This window comes from Argiope bruennichi, chromosome 4 (assembly GCF_947563725.1).
Source record: "Argiope bruennichi chromosome 4, qqArgBrue1.1, whole genome shotgun sequence".
In the NCBI taxonomy this organism is placed as follows: domain Eukaryota; kingdom Metazoa; phylum Arthropoda; class Arachnida; order Araneae; family Araneidae; genus Argiope; species Argiope bruennichi.
This window is the reverse complement of record NC_079154.1, coordinates 25,530,989-25,552,756: the sequence shown is the minus strand read 5'-3', so window position 1 is coordinate 25,552,756 and position 21,768 is coordinate 25,530,989. Positions and strand designations below refer to the sequence as shown.

General features: G+C 27.5%; 1 protein-coding gene across 3 annotated transcripts in view; it reads right to left on the bottom strand.

Annotated features, from left to right (window-relative positions):
- The window catches only part of LOC129965823 (TOX high mobility group box family member 3-like), a 269,775-nt gene that overhangs the window by 112,176 nt on the left and 135,831 nt on the right, over window positions 1-21,768 (bottom strand). The window lies entirely within an intron of this gene.

The window sequence follows — 21,768 nt, the reverse complement described above, 5'->3', positions numbered from 1 at the left end:
TTACATATCCTATTTTTCAACTTAAATGAGTTAGAATAAAAAAATGCAAAATTTCCAATAAGTCACGAATATAGATCGCGTTTTCTAAAAACAAATAAACGTTGGATCTACAGTGTACGATACCGGTTTTACGGCAATTTCGGTTAAATCTTGCCAAGCATTAAAAATTCGACAAAATTTATCGAGTTGCAATGAAAGTCACATTGGAGAATAGGTGCCATATTTATTGAATTATCGTTTTGAAAATTCTTATTTGGCGTCGTATCGTATATTTGAATTTAATCATTATATAATTACAATATGTAATAATAAATATAAATAACGAAAAGAATTTTACATTTTATCACAAATTAATGTCAGATACTTAAAATTACGGTAACTAGATTTTGAGAAATGTGATTAAAATAAAAACTCGCGTGACTCAGAAATTAAAATTCTTATCTCTTTGAAATAAAGTGCTGGAAAAGAATTAACTTTAAAAGCGCAAATAAATTTAATTTATCACAATATTATTATCATAGATTGTATTAGCCTCATTTTATTATTCTTGCGTCAAATACAACAATAAAACATCAAAAAGATTTCACAGTCTTGGTTCAACAATAGCAAATTAAATTTCTCGGACAATGAAACATTACACCAATGCGTTTCAAAACCTTATTTATAAGCTATTCGAAATAGAATAAACTGATCATAATTGTAAGATATAACGCACATAAACATGAATTACGGTCTCAACATGTATCACCCAACTCGTATACAAGAAGTTGATTTAGAAGCAAACATAAGATAACCTGAAAATTTCAAGTTTTCGAGTAAACAAAAACAAGTGAGCACAAAACTGCTTTGTTTATTCAAACATTTTTTCAATGTGAGTAACAGAATCAATATGTGAGTAATAAAATCATGAAACTAACTCCTGATGTTTGCCTTTCACTTTAGTGAAACTTTCTATATTTCAGGTCCCACTCCAGTATCCATTTACTTACTCAACAAAGAAAACGAGGGTGCACGAAAAAAAAAAGAATATATATATAAAATAGAGGGGGGAGGGGTAGAATATATCTGCTTAAATAATCCACCACAATAAATCAGACACAGTGTAACATCATAAAAAATGAATGGGCAGCTAATGTTTTATGAAACTAATGAATCCGTTCAGAAACTCAGGAGGGGAATTAATACCGAATGAGTCACAAATTCCTCCCCCCTCCTGAGTGCGAATGAGGGGTTGTTTTTTGAAGAGCATTTAGTGGGGGAGGGAGGAAGTCTATTTTTACAGTTTCTAATCAGCATTCAGCTATGAATCCCTTCTGACAATAATGGGGGTAGGGGGAGGCGAGGGAGATGGAGAAGAAAGTGAGAGAGTATTTTTTGAGATAATCCGGGGAGACCATAGTGATGTCATTTGTCAATCTATGTATTAATATGGTTTGAAAGGAAATGGGGGGATGAAAATAGATCCCCTATTCTCTGGGGTGGTCGATGTCATACAAAGTGGAGGCTTCAGTTTTAGTCTTAGCAGTGATATATGTGGTATTTATTGTCTGCTTATTCTATTAAATACCGTAACCAGGCATATAAATGTGTTGAATGCCACTGTAAAATTTTTGACATTTCTTCATAATATGGACGCTAGTTTTGCTGGTATAGCAGAAATAAATTTTTAATGCGATTTTTCGGAACAATTTTATTCAAAAGGGACCTATTGGTGGAGGCATCTAGTGATGACGAAATGCGAGACTAAATGTGGACATTGAAGAAATCCGAATCGGTTATAAAGTCGGTGCTAGGTTCTTAGACGAACAAAGATGGGATGCGAATGTAAGCTTATAAGGAATCAATGTTCATACGAATCGAATTAAAAGCCAAACATCATACTCGATATACTATATCTCATTTCGAAATTACACGAAGCCCGAATCAGCACGAATTTCATGATTTGAGGTGTTAAAGAATGATCACACCAATAGGAAGATTTATAAAACTCAAATCAGGATTATATAAGCATCAAGTCCACAGACACGGATAGATCTTCAACTGCATCACATTTCACAACTAGCACCCGATATCTGTAGAAGGGTGGTACTTGAGCCGACCCCTGATTTTTAAATTCCCTCAACACTGGTAGAGATCAGGCTCGTGACATCAATCAGAGGCACACACACATGGAGAATATTTGGTCGAATAAGGTCTAAAGACTAGTGGTTTTCTGACACCAACGTTGACTCTTGACAGCGGGCTATATTTGCTCTAGCTGAAAATTCAATAAAATCCGATAACGTTTAAGGAAAATAGTGATAAATGAAGAACCATCAGCGACAATTACCTACGGATTTATTTCTTATGCGTTTAAAAATTGTTCCGAAAGAAACAATCACTTATGAAGTACAGGCGACAATATATATTTCTGTTTTACAGATGAAGACGATTTGGAAAGGTTAATTTAAACTATAATTAATTAATTACTATAAAATATCCTCCTTTTAAAACTGGAATATTACTGTATTTTTTTGTCTGTGCCACAGATGAAGACGATTTAGAAAGATTAATCTAAACTGTAATTCGTTAATTACTATAAAATATATTCTTTTTAATACTGAAATATGACTGATACTGAATTTTGAAATTAAGAAATATACAAAGTATTGCTATGCGAAAATAAATTTCCCCTATTAATCATATCATAATTACTGTTGTTCATAAAATAATAAAGTTTCAATAATGTTGTAAAGTTTAATATAATAATGTTTACAATGTTTTTATTTACTAACTACATTGAAATTTCAACACTATCCTTTTAGATGAAATTCGATTTATAATTTAATAATTTCAGCATTAACATTGTAACTCATCTCTAACACACCAAATCCGAAGAACGCATGATTAAAAAAATAATTTAAACTTAATACATGCTTTAAAAACATTGATTCATTAATACAACTACTGCTTCTTTAAGAATATCTTTTAGCTAATATTCTTAATGAAGTAATAGTTGTATAAAGGAAATAATATTCTTAAGGGATAATAATAATTCATTAACATTCTTAATTAAACAGAAGTTTCTTTAATTAAGAATTTTAATGATGTATTATTCTTAAGCTGTTTCTTCTTTAATAACACTGATTTATAACTAAATTTCTGCTTTTTTTAATTAATTGATACAACCATTGCTTCGTTTCAAGTCACTGAGTAAACAAACTTGCACGCACGGAGTATCCATTAACTCAATTCATTGCCAGATTCGACGCACTATATTCTTTTCTCCCTCTACAATTTTCCCTACAGAAACAACTGAAAATAACACGCCAACTGTAGGCGTTACATTTAACCATAACTGTTTGAAGCTTTCTTTTTGAATTCACTTCATGAGATTTTTGTGATAAGAAATGTCTATCGGTCTAAAACGAATGTCTTTTGTCAATGAAAACATTATCTAATATAATATCTCAGTGTATGGTCAATGTAACCGCCACCATCGAAGTCAGTTTCAAAGAGGATGCAAAGAACAAAATTTGCATACACCAGAATAATAAATATTAAAAAGGCCACTATTTTACATTAATATTAAAAAAAATATTACCATTACTAATGTAATGCACCACTTATATCAAAGGTTGAAAACTGATATAATTCCATCGCAAGAATTTTATACAAATACTAACCAAAAACCTTTTCTTTTTAATCATGAATGGACCTTTCTATTTTTGAAATTATATATTACGAGCAAAAAACTGGCGTATTGTATTTCAAAAATAAAACGGAATGAAAACAAAATATTTCTATACAAGAAGAAGAAACAAAAAAATTAATGCCTTATTTCAGAACATATAATAGAAAAAAAAATAACAATAAAAATTATTTGCTACTGATTAATAAAAATTATTGACCTGAAGATTATTAAAATAATTAGTTATAAAATAAATCATTATTTCATACACAACTGAAAAACGAATTTAAAGTTAGTGAAAAAAATAAATTAGATATTACAATGAAATTAAAAAAAAACATTCGATAAATGCACCATATTTTCATATTATCACATGTTTGCTATTGAATAAATGAAAAAAAAAATAACAAAATGGAAGATTCAATGGAACTAAGTAGAAAAAATATACCACGACATTATCTAATTATTTAAGTAATATCTGTAATAAAAATTTCTTTTAGATCTCAAAATGAATAGATAAACATTAGATAAATTTTCTGTCAGCAGACATATGAATTTATTATCTAAAACAAGGTTTAATAAGAAAATATTCAGATGTTTTTCCCCTACATATATTAAACAGTTTCATCAAATTTTTATTAAAGCCTGAAAGGAAAAACCTTCTCATGGTTCACTTGTTGAATAGCATTTTGAATGTTTAACAGTGTTTCGTAATATGACTGAATTTATTGTTTTGACATTTGAATAAAATAAAATAAATATTTTCATTAGATGACTAAAGTCGTTTTGTTTTCGCAACTTGTACAAAGAATAGCAAACACTTATTAAACATTAATCATTTTAAAATATGCATGCTGTTGAAGAGTACTGAAAAAATAAAAATAAAACTTCCTTTATTAATAATTTATATATTTTAGAGATTTCCTTCATCAAATATTATTTTTACTCTAAACATATATCAATATTGCATTTCGTTATGAATAATTTTATTTAGAAATTATTTCGTTTGGAATATTTTTTTTTCTTACCAGAATCTAGACTGCGTCTTCGAAATAATACAGACGAAAAATCTGATAAAAATTCAAAGTATATTTTCTGTCCGTTTTAAAATAAAAAAATTGAGGCCATATATTTAAGAAATTTTTATTACATTGCACTGATTAAAATACATTTATGTTTTACGTGCATCGTCAGACTTAGTATTCTTTGGATATTAAAATCAATTCCTTCATACTAAAAAAAAATATTCATTTAATTCATTCAAATTCTTTCGAATAATTTTTTTAAACATTTCCGAATACATAATTCATGGATCTTGGATAATCTATCACCAACCAAACCAGGCAATAAAAACCAGCTTTAAGCGGAAATTAAATTCTTAATTTAAAATCGCAAACGATTTTTTTAAAAATTGAATAATTCTTATAATAATTAAATAAACGTTCATAAATATTCTAGAAATATTATATTTTGACGATTACTTTTTGCATTCCTGTATTTTCATAAAAATGTCCTCTTCTATAAGGAATTAATAGGTCAAATATTTAATAATAATATATTATAAATAAATAAATATAATAAATAAATAACTGATTGCACTTCAATCGAATGATCTATATTAGAAATAATTAAATTATATACTTTCAATGATTTAATTATATATTTTATTTTGAAAAATATTTCAACCGATTAAATAAATAAAAAATATGCCAAATTATCGTTTGGCATAAATAAATCGTTTTTAAGGCTATTATATGAATTTATATAGAAAAACATTTCTTAATTTATACGATTCATGTCACAAGTTTTAAAACTAAAATGTTTCTTTTGCTTATTTTGAATTATTAAAACTATCTCGCAGATAATTTTTCATCTTTTGTTAACCTCAAGAAAATTTTACTTTCGTAATAGAATAAAAAAACAAAAACATTATTCAATTTTTAAGTAATTAAATTCATAATCCCATTCCTATTTAACCGCATTTATAGTAATGAAAACAAATTTATTTTCTATATCTAATAATCTAAAATTTTCCATCGTCTAAGTCTTCGAATTGTTTATCAAACTTTTATTAGACTGTCACAATTCCAACACGAAGGGCATATTGTCGCAATATTCCCCTTAATATCTATACAATTACGATAAATAATAGTTAGCCACGAAATATTCTCTCATTCCCATCTAATTAACTTTTTTCATCTCTCTGAACGAAAACAAATGAAGCATAATTTATCGAATTTGAGTCAAATTCCCATGGCACGAACCAGACATGGCGATCAATCAAAATTGTAACACAAGAATTACATTCCCAGTCTTTTATACGAAACGAAAGGGTTAAACAAATTCATCCGACATAGAGCCGTTTTGGCAAAACTCCACGAATTAGGTACAGCTACATCTACGCTCTTGCTCTTATTTTCTATAAACACCATATTTGTTTGATTAATGGATCTTTTAAAAACGTCATTTGATAGAGCAAATGCTCTTCTCCCATTGGTTGACACGTGATTCATCATTTTCCATTTCACCAAATTATCTTTGCCCCCCCCCCCCCTCCATTCCACTCCCTCCACGCTCCTTTCTCCGTTTTCTATTCTCATCATCTTATTCCGGTTAAGCGATTTTCGATGTAGCGCCATCTAGCGAGCGCAGATTGTACCAGGATGTAAGAGAACGCGGTATTATGAGTCTTGTTCTACTGATCTCAAAACGTGAAAGAAAGGATTTTTGAAAATCCGGTCTTTGATAAATCTTTTTGTGAATGTTTTTGTCAGATTTTGAGCTGAATTGAAAAAATTTTAAAAAGAACAAGAAACAATATTTTAACTAATAATAAATGACACATAAATTGATACGAAAAAATAGGAACATAGAATATTATTTCGTCAAAACGTTGTATATGGACAAAAGTGAACCTTTCCGGTTAATAAGAGTTCAAGTTCATCATATTATCAAATTTTTAGAATAATGGAAATCAACGGTAAGTTCAAATTCAAAGCAGACCCGAACACTTGTCAATTAAATGAATTCGAAACAATATTAAGTATATCTTGCAATAATTAATTGTAAATACAACTTTAAAATAAAAGCTTTCTCATGAGAATGCTGAAATTGGTGCCGCAAAATGTCTAAATTGTTCATCTCGTGGTATAATTACAAAGGTTTTTCATATCAACTGCGTTCATTAAAATCAGCGTTAAATGCAAAAAGATCATAAGAATTATTATGATATTTATAAATTAATCTAAAGAATGTATGATTTCATGTATTATTTAGTTATAAAGCAGTTTTTATGATTTGTTGTAAAAAGTTTTTTATATATAATTCAGCACAAATTAAAATATAATAATATAATTCAGCATAAATTAAACGCATACTATAATCCGGTGTTATAATATAGAAATAATTATAGTTTATAGGAAAATTGGCATCAAATAAATGTCGGCAGGAAATTATTGAGGCATTCTAAAATCGCAATATTTAAATTAAAAAGATTTAAACTAAAAAATTCTTTCTTGATTTTTTTTAAAGTCTATTTATAAGACATGTAGAAATATTAAGTATTTTGTAAAATGTTTTAAAAGTCCAGATTTTTGAAGAGGCTATAATTTATTTGGAAGCAGGGAAATGATAAATAATTTTTTAAAAGTTTAAAACTTTTACATGATAATCTTCGAATAATTTTTATCATCCTTCCTTTTCTATATTTGAGAAGATATATTATAAAAAAATAAGTAACCTCAATTTTAAAACAATTACAGTGATACTGAAAACTAATGTACATAAACAAGAATGCCAAGCGTCATTAAATTATTAAAAAAAAATCTAACATTAGGTCATTAATTTTTCTAATATAAGAGTAAACTTTAGAAAACAATTAATAGGAAATAGAATATAATAAAAAGTATGTAGATTAGAAATTATAATATAAAATAAAAATTAGAAAATAGTAAAAAAAAATGTATTTATTTTTAGCTGAAGTTTGTTTATTATAAAAAGCATTACAAAAATAATTAAAAATCACGATAATATTAAATTAAATGACTTTTTTTTTATAATTCATAAACACACTAAAGTAAATTTACTAAAAATTAAAATAACCCATGATTTTCCGCTAATATGGTAAAAATGTATAATATTACTTAATGAAATTCGTATATTCCTAACACTTTTAATTCAAATCGCACGCAGTGTCTTCTGGGAACTTTAATTTCTGACTTGAGCAGCGGGTATTCAAAATCATAACCACTTCCTTTTCAACGAAACATTCTCGAAAATGTCCAAATCGTCCTCTAACCATCTCGCTAAATAATGCAAACGATCTGTCCCCACAACCTTCACAGGAAAGGCAAACATTCCATTTTGTCAAATGGCATTTGCATGAGGCATTTACGTTTCGAAACGCCTGTTTCCTAACTTCAGAAATAACAAAGGAACATTGCCTTTATATAGGCAATAAATTTCCCGCCAATTTCGACGCTTGACTCTTGCCATTCAAAGCAGATGAAATGTTCCGTGGATTTATATTTTAAGAGAAAAGAATTTATTTATTAGATAGTTCGTTTGCGAAATCATTTGTAAGAACAACTATACTTTTTTTTTAAAAAAAGGAAAATAGAAAAAAAAAATTATGGAAAAATAAAATAAAAAATAAAATTATAAAATTGTTAAGGTAAAATGAAAATGCATGTTCAACAAAAGAATAAAACTATAGCAATTAAATGAAATAGAACAAATTTTAAAACAGTAAAAATGATTATATCAAATGCTAATTCAAGTTTACATTGTGATACGTGTATTGTTTTTTTTACTGCAATAATATTTAACCATTGGCTGTAAAAATACTAAACCATTTTTTAATATTAATATCTGCAAATATAAAATATAAAAGAAAAGAAATTACTAATTAATCATAAATATTAAGATTAACTTAAATATATTGATTCCAAGAATTCAATTATGTATTCTAAATTAGTATGCTATGGGAAATATTTTAGCATTTTAATTAAAAGATTTTCACTGGAGCAAAAATTCAGAGATATCAAAATTCATATTTTCAACTTCATTATGAATTTAAAAATTTTAGCTTATATGAGATTAAAAGGATATTTTAAAACTGAAATAAGTAGTAAGCAAATACATAGTATTGTTACCAGAAAGCAAAAGTTGAATAGTAACATTTAATTAGCATAACTTCCAATAAAATATAACACTTTGCTACAATTCTTGCATTATTATGAAACAATTCTTGCAAAAATGTGTTTAATTTTACAAATAAATATTTACGTATTACATTTTAAGGGCACTTTTAAAAGAAATTTTGGAATTAGAACTTGAATTTTCGAATGCATTTTAATGAACATACATGATATATTGAAAAGGTTACATCAAGGGAAAAAAAATTAACCGGATTCAAGAAAATGAACACAATTTTAGAAACATTTCGAAAAATGTATTTCACTTAAATTATGTTCCGAAAAAAAAAATTCTATAATTTTTAAATTAGATTCAAAATACATAACACTGCAAATGGCATTACAAAAATGTTAAACTGCAATATCGCAGTATGTTTCTTTTAATCTCAAACTCCTCAATTCTCTATTTAAACCAATTAATTAAATGCGAATATCTACAAAATAGGAATAGCACAAATTGAATTTCTAAAATGGCCTTTTTTAATAAAAGCTTAAATAACTATTTTAATATCCATGGAATAATTTTTCACTAAAAAAATAAAGCAAGACAAAATATATTTCCATTCAGTTTTGTTAATGAAGAACCGAAGTCATTTCAAATTTCTGTCGCTAGCAAATTGAAAAACGTGGTTTAAAAGTTCTAAGGATTTTGTGCGCTGTCATATTAAAATTCTACGAAATAAAAATGTATTTTCAGAATTAAAACCATAAGCTTTCCAAGAAGTAAAATCTCAGTCAAAGTTTTAATGAAATCTTTATTAAACATAAATTTCATCTACTGAAGGAAAAAAAATAACAAATATCTCTTTCATTAAAACACATTTATTATGCAGCTTTAGAAAATGAATCGGATTTTAGGTTTGAAAAATGTAATTTTTTTTTAACTCTCTTCTTCTTTCTACGTATTTGGAAATGAAAGAAACAGAAATTCTATAATACTCGTGCACACATACAAAGTGTTTTAAAGTATAGATGTTGGATATATATATTCTCCCTAAGTCAAGAATCTCGAGAAAAAAAAAAGCACATTTTCAATCCGTTCACCGCTACACTTCATATTTAAACATAATAGCCTTGTTTTGAAATCGTAAAGCAAAGATTTGTTTTTAATTAAATTTCAGGTCTCGCATAATCTTTTGCATTCATTCTGTTTTCCCAAATTTCGAACAAACAAACTTGGGAAAACACGGCACAAAAAGAGGAGCTTATGAAAGTCGCATGGGATTCAAAAAGTAATAATTAATGAACTAAATAAACATCGAAACACATGCTGTAACTTTAATTATCTCTTCGCAAATACATAAATAATAGAAGAAGGATAATAATAATAATGACAGCGCAAGGGGAAAAAAATCATCTTACCCTCCTTTCCATCCCCCCCCCCTCGGAAGCATGCATAAATCATTTACAGAATTCAATAGTGACAAGATCAGGAGCAGAAAATTAGAAATAACGCTAAGATGAAACAAATGAGAAAAAGAATAATCATTTCCGAGTAATTATAAGCTTAAAACCCTAATGAAACAAACCCCCCAGATTGCATATTATGATCTCTGTAAAGCTTTAATGGTAAGATGTTGAAAATTAACGCTGCTTTAATTGACCCTAAAAAACAATGGCGGAAGTAGGAGAGGAGGAAAAAAAGAATGAATTTACCTTATAAAGAATTAAAATAAAATCATTCCCGATTTATTTTGTGAGAATTTTAAGCGTTCATTACTTTTTTTTTTTCGGCAGACGACATTTTATCACAGCAAAAAGTGTAGTTTTTTTCCTTCTTTCTTTTATCATCTGCTTTTAATTTTTAGTTGGGAAGACAAAATCTGGTATAATGAAGGCACAGAAAGGCTTTATTCCTTAAAATATTTTTTGGAATGTTATTTTTAATGGGGAAGATTACATCGCATATATTAACGATGAACAAGTTGCAATCCACTAATTGCTTGAAAATATTTTTTTTCTTTTCTTACTTCATTATTTCATCGTTTAATTACGAAATTGTTTATAGAGATAAAGTTAAGAAAACACGGCAGTAAATTTAGTCTTTCTCGTTTGATTTTTTTTTTTAAATTTTGAACATTTAACTGAATAGTTTGATTAATATTTAATGAGTTTGTTTTAATTTACATGTTTTTAAGACAAACATTCAATATTTCTTTCCGAAAGATAAGAAGTAAAAATTTGTTTTGCTATAATGAAAAAGAATCAAGAACATGAATGAGGAAAAGCGAATACAAAGATATTTTTATGTTCCAAATTGAATAAAATTAACGAATGCTTAGTATGAAAAATAAAGTGCATCCATTTAGTATGAATATAAATATATATAAAGAAAATGAAGTTTTACATTCGTACTATTTCATGTTCTTAACAGAAAGATTAATTACATAATTAAATTCGCTTCAAATTGAATGAAAAATAAACAAAGAATTCCTGTTAGTATAACTGAAAATTAATGCAAGATAGTTTTACATGATTTGAAAAAGAAAATAATTCAAATTAGACAGCATTCCAACGTCCATAAATAACATTTACTTAGCTCAAACATTGAAAGCAAATGAGATAAACATTATAATAGTTTACTCAGGTTAGATTAATTAACTTTCATGTAAGTAAGAATTTATTTTTTTAAACTAAATAATAATTTTAAATTCAAATTACAGACAAATTTGCTGGCGTAATAGAAGTACTCTTAAAATAAAATGATTCTGATATGTTCTGATTCTTAAAGTAATATGATTTAAAACATAACATAGCAGATAGTTTTGCACGCTGAATCTTAATTAATATTTAATCATATTATTTTACATGGGTATACTAATTAAATAATAATATTTAAATAATATTTTCGGCTCAAAACCATCAAGGTAAAAAATATTTTTGATCAATGTCTAGTAGACCGAAATGCTATCTATAGGTATAATACTAGCTTTAAAGTTATTTCTCTGAGTTAAATAATAAATGGAAACGAATAATTATTTCAATTTCAAATAAAGGACAGATTCAAATTCAAAGGCTTCTTTGCTTATCCTTACATATTTTGATATATTGACAACTTTAAAGCATTAATAATTTTGCAGTAAACTCCGATATTCCATCTAATATATCCCTAAGATTTCTTATTTAAAACATCACAATGTATATGCTTTTCCTAACAATAAATAAAATTTTCATTATTTTGAAAATAAATTAAACAATTTTCAAATTGGAATAAATTTTTCTTTCTATTCAATATCAACTTTTCACTCAAGAAATTCAAGACTTATGAATTGAAGAATTCAAATTTAAACTTACAATCACAAATATACACAACTTGTTAAATAAAATCGTAATGATTTTAAATAAATTTTTTAAACCTAACATTAAGGGCAAGTAATGATGGGTTTCTTAACACAATAATATTTTATTTTAATCCAGTCTTTTGAAAAACCTTTTCCAATATTATTTATATTGGTTTCTTAAGAATAATTTAAGAGAACTGTAAAAAGCTATCAGAACAAAACCATGGAAGATGTCAGTTACATTATTAATCTTTTAACTTGCTCATTTAAATACAAACAATTCTTTATAAACATTTTAAAAAATGAAATTTATTTTTTTAAAAACAAATATAGCATAATGTTTTAAACAAAGGATTCTTACATTTAAAATATTTAGAGGTGAAAATAAAATATTTAACCTTCTTTCAATTAGTTTTGCTCTTTTATATGTAGCAAATATTGATGAATGCGAAATCTAATAAAAAGTACAATAATTTTTTTGGCATATTTCTTAAAATTTTATTGGCCTCATTATTTTGACCCACGCCAGAGAAGCAATATTTGTTGCCTTTTGTATTTTTGACGACCTCCCCCCTAACATGCCCCTGAGGGATTTCGACAGAACAAAATAAAAAGGGAAAGAAGCTCACGAAATGCGAAGGATAAATCAAGGTACGTAGGTATGTACTATACATCTTCAAAGAATAGTATAAATATATACATATATATTTATTTATTTCGAAATACAGGGATGGGGGTGGGGAACAGAAAATGGAAAATGATGTGGGGTGATACGAAAAAGAACTTATGAATACAAAATGAGTAGTTTCGCCGCAAAGCGCAATTTCAATTCCATTACTTTTTTTTTTCAATAAATGCTTTGATTCGGAATGGCAAGGAAAAGCTGTTTCGTGCTGCCTTTGAATGCTACATAGATATTATATTTACGTTTAGGTATGTAGAAAATGAAAGTGAATGTACATATAGTTACAGAATTTTTTCCCATAATTCTCTGATTTTTTTTCTCGTCCTGGTATAGTACTATTGTTTTGAACACAACTTTCGATTTATTTTTAGATTTCGCATAAAGGTTTTGTTTTACGAAATAAATCATGAAATGAGGAATGCAATGTAATTGGAGAATAAAAAAAATTGGATGGCAACGCTTTCGAATAGCATAACGTCGCAATGTTAAACAAAGTATTATTTTAAAATTATTAAATAACTATGTCATAATAATGTTAGTATCATTTTTTATAATTTTTTAAATGATTTTTTTCTTAGGAGATGTTCAAAATACTTACATTAGAATGTTTCTAAAAGCATTTCCACCATCATGGCGAAATAGTTCATTTTACAGTCTGCATTTTAAAAAACAAAACTGGCACCATTTGGCGATTTTATTCTCAAGAAATTCTTGAAGCTATTCCAAAATGGACACCCAAAAATGCAACTTGCAGTAGAATGCTGTTGAAAGTATCATTAAGAAAATTAACATTTTTTGTGTTCACTTTTTTTTTTGTTGTTGTTGTTTTTTGTTCATAGAATAGCATAAGTGGCATAATATAGCATGACATAACGATTTATGGCAAACTCCAAAGTAAAACTAGGAATTTGGAAATTCTAGAATCTTCCAAAACATCATTTGGTTTGTACTCTCTGGAAGAACTAAAGTGGAAAACTGACTTACTAGAACAGTAGTCGCATGGAGCCAAGATGGAGTAAACAAGTTTTTCTAACAAGCCAATCTTCAGTTTTCATCCCGACAATATACATGAGATTTGAATTTATTTGGACGAGTGAAATCGGTTTTTCTTACGCTTTTCAAACTTATACTCATATAAGAAGAATATCTTAAATGTAAAAATATAACCTTAATATAGCTAATCTTATTGTTTTATCAATTTTACTATATTGAATATTGATTTAGTAATAAGCACATATGCTACCAAAAAAGCTCAAAATCAATTTCTCAATGTGTACGTGTGTGTTTTAAAGTGTTTTTTTCTGTTATATTTTTATACTCACGTATAATAATTTAAATATAATGGTTAATAAATTATAATACCTTTTACATTTAAAATAATGACACAATTTTTTTCGTAAAAAATAATCACTATACGATAACAAGTATTTTATTTATTTTTAAATGAAATTAAAAAAAATAAGATAGATATTTAAATATCTTATATACTTTCTGAAAACATCTTTTATTTCAGAAATCAATATTGATATAAATAAAGTGCAAGAAAGTATTTTTTTTTTTTTTTAGTATTTTCAAACTCTATCAATTTATATTGTTTTTCCTTTAAACATCTGGGAATAAAAAAAGAAATTTAAATCTTTCTGTATTTATTTACTTTTAAACTCACTTATTGTCAATTTAACTTTGTTATGATTATTTAATATAATTGTGAAATGATGTTTACCAACAATGAATTTCATTTTATAAATTGCTTTTATGAAAGACTGTTTTAAATTTTAAAATGAAACAAAGATCCAGGTTAATGAATGAACAAATAAGGAAAATAGATCGACCATTAGGAAATTTTTAATATTAATCGCATTATTGTTTTTTTATTCGAATATTTTCGAACAATTCCTAAAATTGTAAACATCTACTACTACAATAACATAAATAGCCAACAATTATTGAATTTTAAAAGAAATTTCATTTAATATTTGAATCCCAAACCATTTACTTAATTAAAATAAAGTTATTACTTTCTAGAATAGTTTAGCCTTGCATTTAAAATGCACAATTGAAATGCTGGCAAAATAAGCCATTTAATAATAACTCTGAAAAAAAAGTGTTTAAATAAACATGAATGCGATTAAAATCACTAAACAGTAACTCATTTAAAGTAACTTGGTGGATATAAGGAAATTATTGTAAATATTTTCTTTCACAAACTGTATAACGCACATGCAATATTAATTCAAAAACAATACACTTTGACAATATAGCCTCATTTATTAAATTGAGTACAGTTTCAACAGCAAAAGATAAAACAGGCAATTTCATCGAAAGGAATGAATTCTACTCTATTACACAGTACGTAACTCATTAAAATAACTCTCTCAAAACTGAACTTGGTATAATTGTACTTTACAACAGAAAAGTTTGGTTCAGAAGAGAACTATTGTGTCGAGAGAGACAATAGAAACAATTCCCAAAGCTTCTTTTATTACTCAGCAGCAAATAGAACTCTTTATTTGCTGACAAAAATCTAACAAATTCGAAATAATTCACCGTGTTTATACTCAATCACTGTACCGGAATTCATTTAAATAACAAAAGCTGGATTTTATGCATATATCATTCCACTCAGCTGAATGTACATTAAGAGTTAAAAAGGTATTATGCCTGGCAATTTCTCCTATTCTCCACCCCCCCTCCCCCTCCCCTCACGATTTAAACTTGGGGCGAATGGGGGAGGGGAGAGAAGAAACAGCTTCGAATATTGCCTCTTCCAAAAAGGGATATTGGATGGAATAGAGGGAAAGAAAAAAAGGGAAAATTCTTCCCTCTTTTATGTTTTATTTATTTTATTTACGGAAAGAATAGCACCAAGGAAAGAGATCGCTGGAGAAAATAGAAGCTTTATACAATCTGACAACGATTTTCAGATCACCGGAATTAAAGTGTCACATTTTCAATCTTCTTTTATTTCTCGCCCCTTTTATATTCTCGGAGAAAGATTTTCTGTTGTTGGAATTTTTATCTTCACCTCCATAGATGTGTACACGTATGTATGAGTGTGTGGGTGTGTGTATGTGTGTACATGCGAAAGCGTATTACCTCAATTTTACTCAATATTCTTCTATTTTGATCGCATTCCTATTCGACCATTACAGAACGACTGCAGTTAAGAAAAAAATAAAGTAAATAAATAAACGCAGACGACAAAAAAAAAAAAAAAAAAAAAAAAACTTGCCAGCTTTGTGACTTGGCAGACGATAAAAAAAAAGAATAACAAAAATCAGAAAATTATTTTGTTTTCTATCTAGAACAGATTTTTTTTTCGACAAAAGTTTTCTTGAGCGAGATTTGGATTTTCAATCTGAAAGTCAATTACGTGTTCGAATTGGAAACGTGTTGTGCAATTTAAAATTCTTAAGTATGTTCAGATCGCCTCTTTTCTTAAAATTTCGAAGATATTTTATCTCATCTGTTTAGAAATTCAAGCATGGAAAACGTGAAAAGGATATCAATTTACGTGATCCATCGAATTGCCATTTTGTTTTATAAACACATCTATAAATTTCCAATCATAACATTCCATTTTTAATTCTGAAAACAATTCTTATCAGTTATATAAAAGAATAATAGATATTACATTCACTTCTCTTTATACTTATAAAGATGCTATATAAGCCATGATCTTAATTAAGATAGAATTTCTTTCTTTCTTTCTTTTTTTTTATTATTCATTTTGATTAAGAAGATTACAAGTTATCAGCTTTTTATCACTATCACTTTATTTTAAAATATTTAAACCCATGACTATAAATTGACATTAATTTACATATTATTCTAAAATAAAGGCACAATACTTGTGCAAATTTCTATATATCTATATTTCTTTGCAATTTAACATAAAACAAATCCATTAATTTTTTAGCATTTAATAAAATACAAAAGAAATAAAACATAAAAGATAAGAATTAATTGTACTGAATACAAATTGTGACTAACATTAAAAAAGAGTAACAACACTCATAATAACCAAAAGATGCAAATATTTCTGATAATTTAACACAGAATTATCACTAGTATCTTGTGCATATAATGTATCTATGATGTTATCATTGAGCAAATTATTTCATTCCATAATTACACTATAAATTTATTAATACGCATGACCATACAATACATTATTATCAAAGTTTACAAGTATACTAAATAAATATTAAGTATACAAATACGTTATTTGGAAAATGACAGTTTAAATAATAACAATTTAACAATTACATTGTTTGAGGCATTAATATTATTTTGCTGCTTATAAATTAAAGATAATATATTCTAAAAATGCGAGCATTACAAAATATTTAGAAAAATAACAAAATGGTCATGTATTCATTTCCGACGGATGGAATAAAATGCCCAATGGGGGTTTGAAATATCAGAATATTTTAATATAATTTATTAATATATAAAACATTAATTTATATGTAAAAATAATTATTTATAAAGACAGTAATTAATTTATAAAATATCAAAAATCTAATTAAATATTTTTTTAATATACGAAGAAGAAAGAATATAATAAGAATTTAGTTAAGAATTAATTGAATTAAGAATGATAGAATGCAATCTATTCAAGAATAAGATGATGGAAAACCAACTTTAATAATCAATAAAATTTAATACTGAGAATTTTAAATTCAAAATTTCTAACAAATTTCAGCTAATTCAAAAATTTATTACTTTATTATTTATTCCAATGGAATAAAAAAAAATATTTTTCTTCAACTTCAATTTTCTTTCTTACTTCCGTCAAAAACCGTTACTTATAGACTGAAGATTTGGCGACAAACGCGCCAAAGCTGTTATATCTTCAGATCTAAACGAAGTAATAGAATCTTCCAAAGATAAAAAGGAAAAAAAAAAGGGGGAACGAAAGAGACGAAAAGGAAATCGAAATGAAATGAACGATTTGATGTCAAAAGCTTTTATCAAGTTAGTGCTAACACCTAATGCCTACAAATCCAGCAACAAAACAACTAAAAAAGACGAAGAAATAAACAAAAATCGGAGGGAAATAAATGTATATAAACCATTCACGGCAAATTGTTTCTTCTCTTTGAGGCTCTGTCTTTAATTTCTTCCCCGGAGGGTTCTCTAACGAAGTGGAATGAAGTAACGAACTTCAACAACAAGAAAATGGCGAATGGAACAATTTGGAAAGCTATTTTAACAATGCCACAAATATTTTCTTTCGGCGACAAAGCCTTCTTTTTCGATTTTCACTTTTAACATTCGATACAGGTTTTAGTGGCTTTATTTAAATGCTTTATTTGGAAAAAAAATGGGATTTATATTGATAGATTTTCTTGCTAAGTGAAGGATTTATATTCAGAGGTTCACGTTTTGTTATTTTAGTTGTGGAAAGATAATTTGATTTAGAAATGAAACAGTATTGCATTTAAAATGATAGATTGAGTTTAATGGATTGAAGTTATTTTTTTCACAACAAAGCATTGGGGTTATAGTACCAAAAACAACAAATTAGGATAAATGTCTTGAAGTCTATTTAGTGTTTTTTGAAATTTGAACGTTTATTGTCAAACAAAAAAAAATGTCTATTAGCGATCAATATAATATATAAATGAAAATAACCCACATTATTGTATGTCCTGAATTATATGGATAGTCCGTCATTTGAATTTGTTGTCCTTCCTTGAAAACTTAAATTTATCCTGGTTTGGAATAAAATGTTCAATAATATTCAGTAATTTATGCAAAATGTTGATACTTGGAAAAAATTTTAAAATGTTTAAAAATAATTAAATTAAATTACCAAAAATGTTTTTAAAGAATTTTCTTTTTCAATTTTTGAAAAACTTAATATGCTTATAGTGAAAAAAGGCAGTAGTTTCCTTGGATATTATTAATTTTCCTTTATATTTTAAATCATTAAAACTCTATACACAAGATATTCGATTCAAGATTAAAATGTCTAGACATTCTTGATCACAGGGGTAGATTCGTTTTCACCTTTTCACTCTTTTGGACTGTCCCCACTTCAATGTTTTAGGTATAACCAATTGAAATTGAAAAACTTTGGTCAGCTGAATTAATTATAGAATAAATAACAATAAAAAGAACAGCAAGAATTTAGAACCTAAATTACTACATTTAAAATTGAAATGAAAATAAAATTATGAAATATATGCAAAAATGTAATGGCGGATTTAGGTATTCTGAAGTCCTAGGCAGCGAACCTTAAGAGGCCGTTCTTTTAATAAGATGATCAATTTGGTTTTATATATTTTTCAATATATTTTCTATTTATTAATAATTTATTTTAGGCCAATATTTTTTTTTTATTTTACTGTGAATATGTATTTGCTTTTATTTGTCAAATGTGACTCCAGAATATACAACAAACCATAATATAATTGAAGCTGGTGTTCAATTTCATAAATAGTATAATAATTAAATAACCATACGAAATATACAGGAATTTGACTAATTATATTGATAAAATATTAATATTTCTCTAATAATATAATAATAATATATATTACTATAATAATAATAATAACAAAATATTAATATTTCTCTAATACAGTTGACTTGTTAGAACGTTGTCATTGCCAGAGAAAATTAAGGGGGGGGGGAAAGAGAACAATTTCCAACTTTTTAATTATAATATGCAAACATGTGCATCGATTTACTTATTTCCAAATATAGATTTGCCAAAATTTCAAAGTCATATTATTTAATACATGGATCGTGAAGTCACCCATCTAACTCTCCGACCCGCCCGAAGGCACACGGATTTAAACCATAAAACTGAATGACCGGACCGCCGCAACAGCAACATTGGCGGGAACTGTGGTTGAGTCCTAAGGGCCGTCACCGGCCACGGTACAACCCTCCCCGAAGGAAGTACGTCCCGTCATCGATGGGAGGAGCCTGATCCCCCACCTATTAGTTTACCCTCCAGGGTGGCGAGATCCAACCACCATACCGGAAGCATCTCATCCTCATTTCGAGGTGCCCCCCCCGGGGGGGATACATGGATCGTGAATGATGGTTTACCAGCGTGCGAGAGTTTTCAAAATTTTTATTTTTATACTCAATTACAAATATGGCTAGCTACATGAAATTATTTCTCAATTAAACGATATGTTAATTAAATGCAAATTAAAACCCCATATGTTTTTCAAAAGTTTTCGAACTTAATAAACTATAATATATACATTGAACATACTATAATTCTATAATACATATTCAGCACTTCACGAAGCAAAATGAATTCTCAATGGAAAACATTTCATTCATGGAATGTATACATGATATGCCTCATTAAATCAGAATCTTCAAACTATTTTGACCAGAATGTTAGGTTTCAATAATATCAAAAGAAAATTTTTCCGATTCAGTCCTTCAGTATATTTTTATACAAACATCACAGCCTGTTATGTTTCTATTCCAGTAATATATAGAATTATCATACCATGCATCAAGATTGACAGGGTAAGCAAATAAAACTGCCACACACAATGACATTTCACAAAACTTTAAATCGAGCACTAACCAGTAAAGGCAAACAACCTAAAAATAAATAACTATTCAATAACTCAAAAACTATCCATACCGAATACAACAAATACATAAAAAAAGGGACTGTTTTTTCCGGGTTTAATGACTTTTACTTCTGATTTCTTTTTATTCCATGATGCCAAAACAGCGTGTTTCAGAATGTTTGCATCTGGCCATGATGGGTAAAGCACCCTCTGCTTTGCAAAGGTATGTCTACAATTATGTAAAATACACACGTAATCCATAACTGAATTGAATTTTCAAAAAGAACAAGAAAAAAAAAATCGTTTGATCTTCGCTGTCATCTACATCCCCTTTCTAAAATGGTAATGGTGTTGTCTGACCCTAGCACACACCACAATCAAACCGTGGCCCAAACTTGAAAAGCAAATATTTGTTGTTGCCACTTTGTATTAAAAGCCGTCTGGAATAAAGAACGAGTACATTCCCATTTCGATTTTTCGATTCCCTCCCCCACCACTTAAATTCTCCCCATTCTCCACCTTCCCACCCCTGCACTATTCAGTCGGAAGAGTTCAAGTGATGGGATGCAAAAATGGCGGAAGGGTTCGGAAACGAACAGCAGATGAAGGAATGTATTGTCCTCATTTCATAAAAGTTTGCATGTCATTTGAAGTCTTTGATAAATAAAGAAAAATTAAAAATGGAAATAAATGCATAGAAAAAAAAATAAGGTGATAACACTTCAAGCTTTCAATTTCATCATTTCTATCGCCCTATTTTCCCCTAACTTTCAATTATACTTTAAAGAAAACTTTATTTATTAAATATGAAAACCAGGGAATTGTATGAGACAATTTTTTTTTATCTAATTTTAATTAGATTTTTAGGGGAAGAAAACCATCAGTCAGAAAATCTGGCTTCTTCACTTTTTAACCAAAAACAATTCTGGACACACACACACAGAGGAAAGGGGGGGGGGAGAAAAGAAGAAGAAAAATTACAATTACATTTATCACGAAAAAATGCAGATACAAAATCAGAATTTAAAAAAAAGGTTGAAAAAATAATATAACGCAATTATGTTGTAAATTTAGAAGGCATAAAATATATTACACGTATTTTTTTATTTCATTCACTAGTAGTGTGAAAAGTTGAAGGAGACAGAGCGGATTTCTCCTCGTAGTGGATAGATGGACATGGTGGTTCTTTACCTCCTTTATTTCAGTGAAATTGAGAGGTAAATAGCATAATAATAAATTTTCATTATGATTTTTATCATTTTCCTGTTTGTATTTATTAGGATATACTTTAAAAACTGTAGAAGTGTAGTGGATTCTGATAGATTCACATTCTGTAATCTCTCAAGTATTTACCTAAGCAAATAAATAATTAGTTTTAATT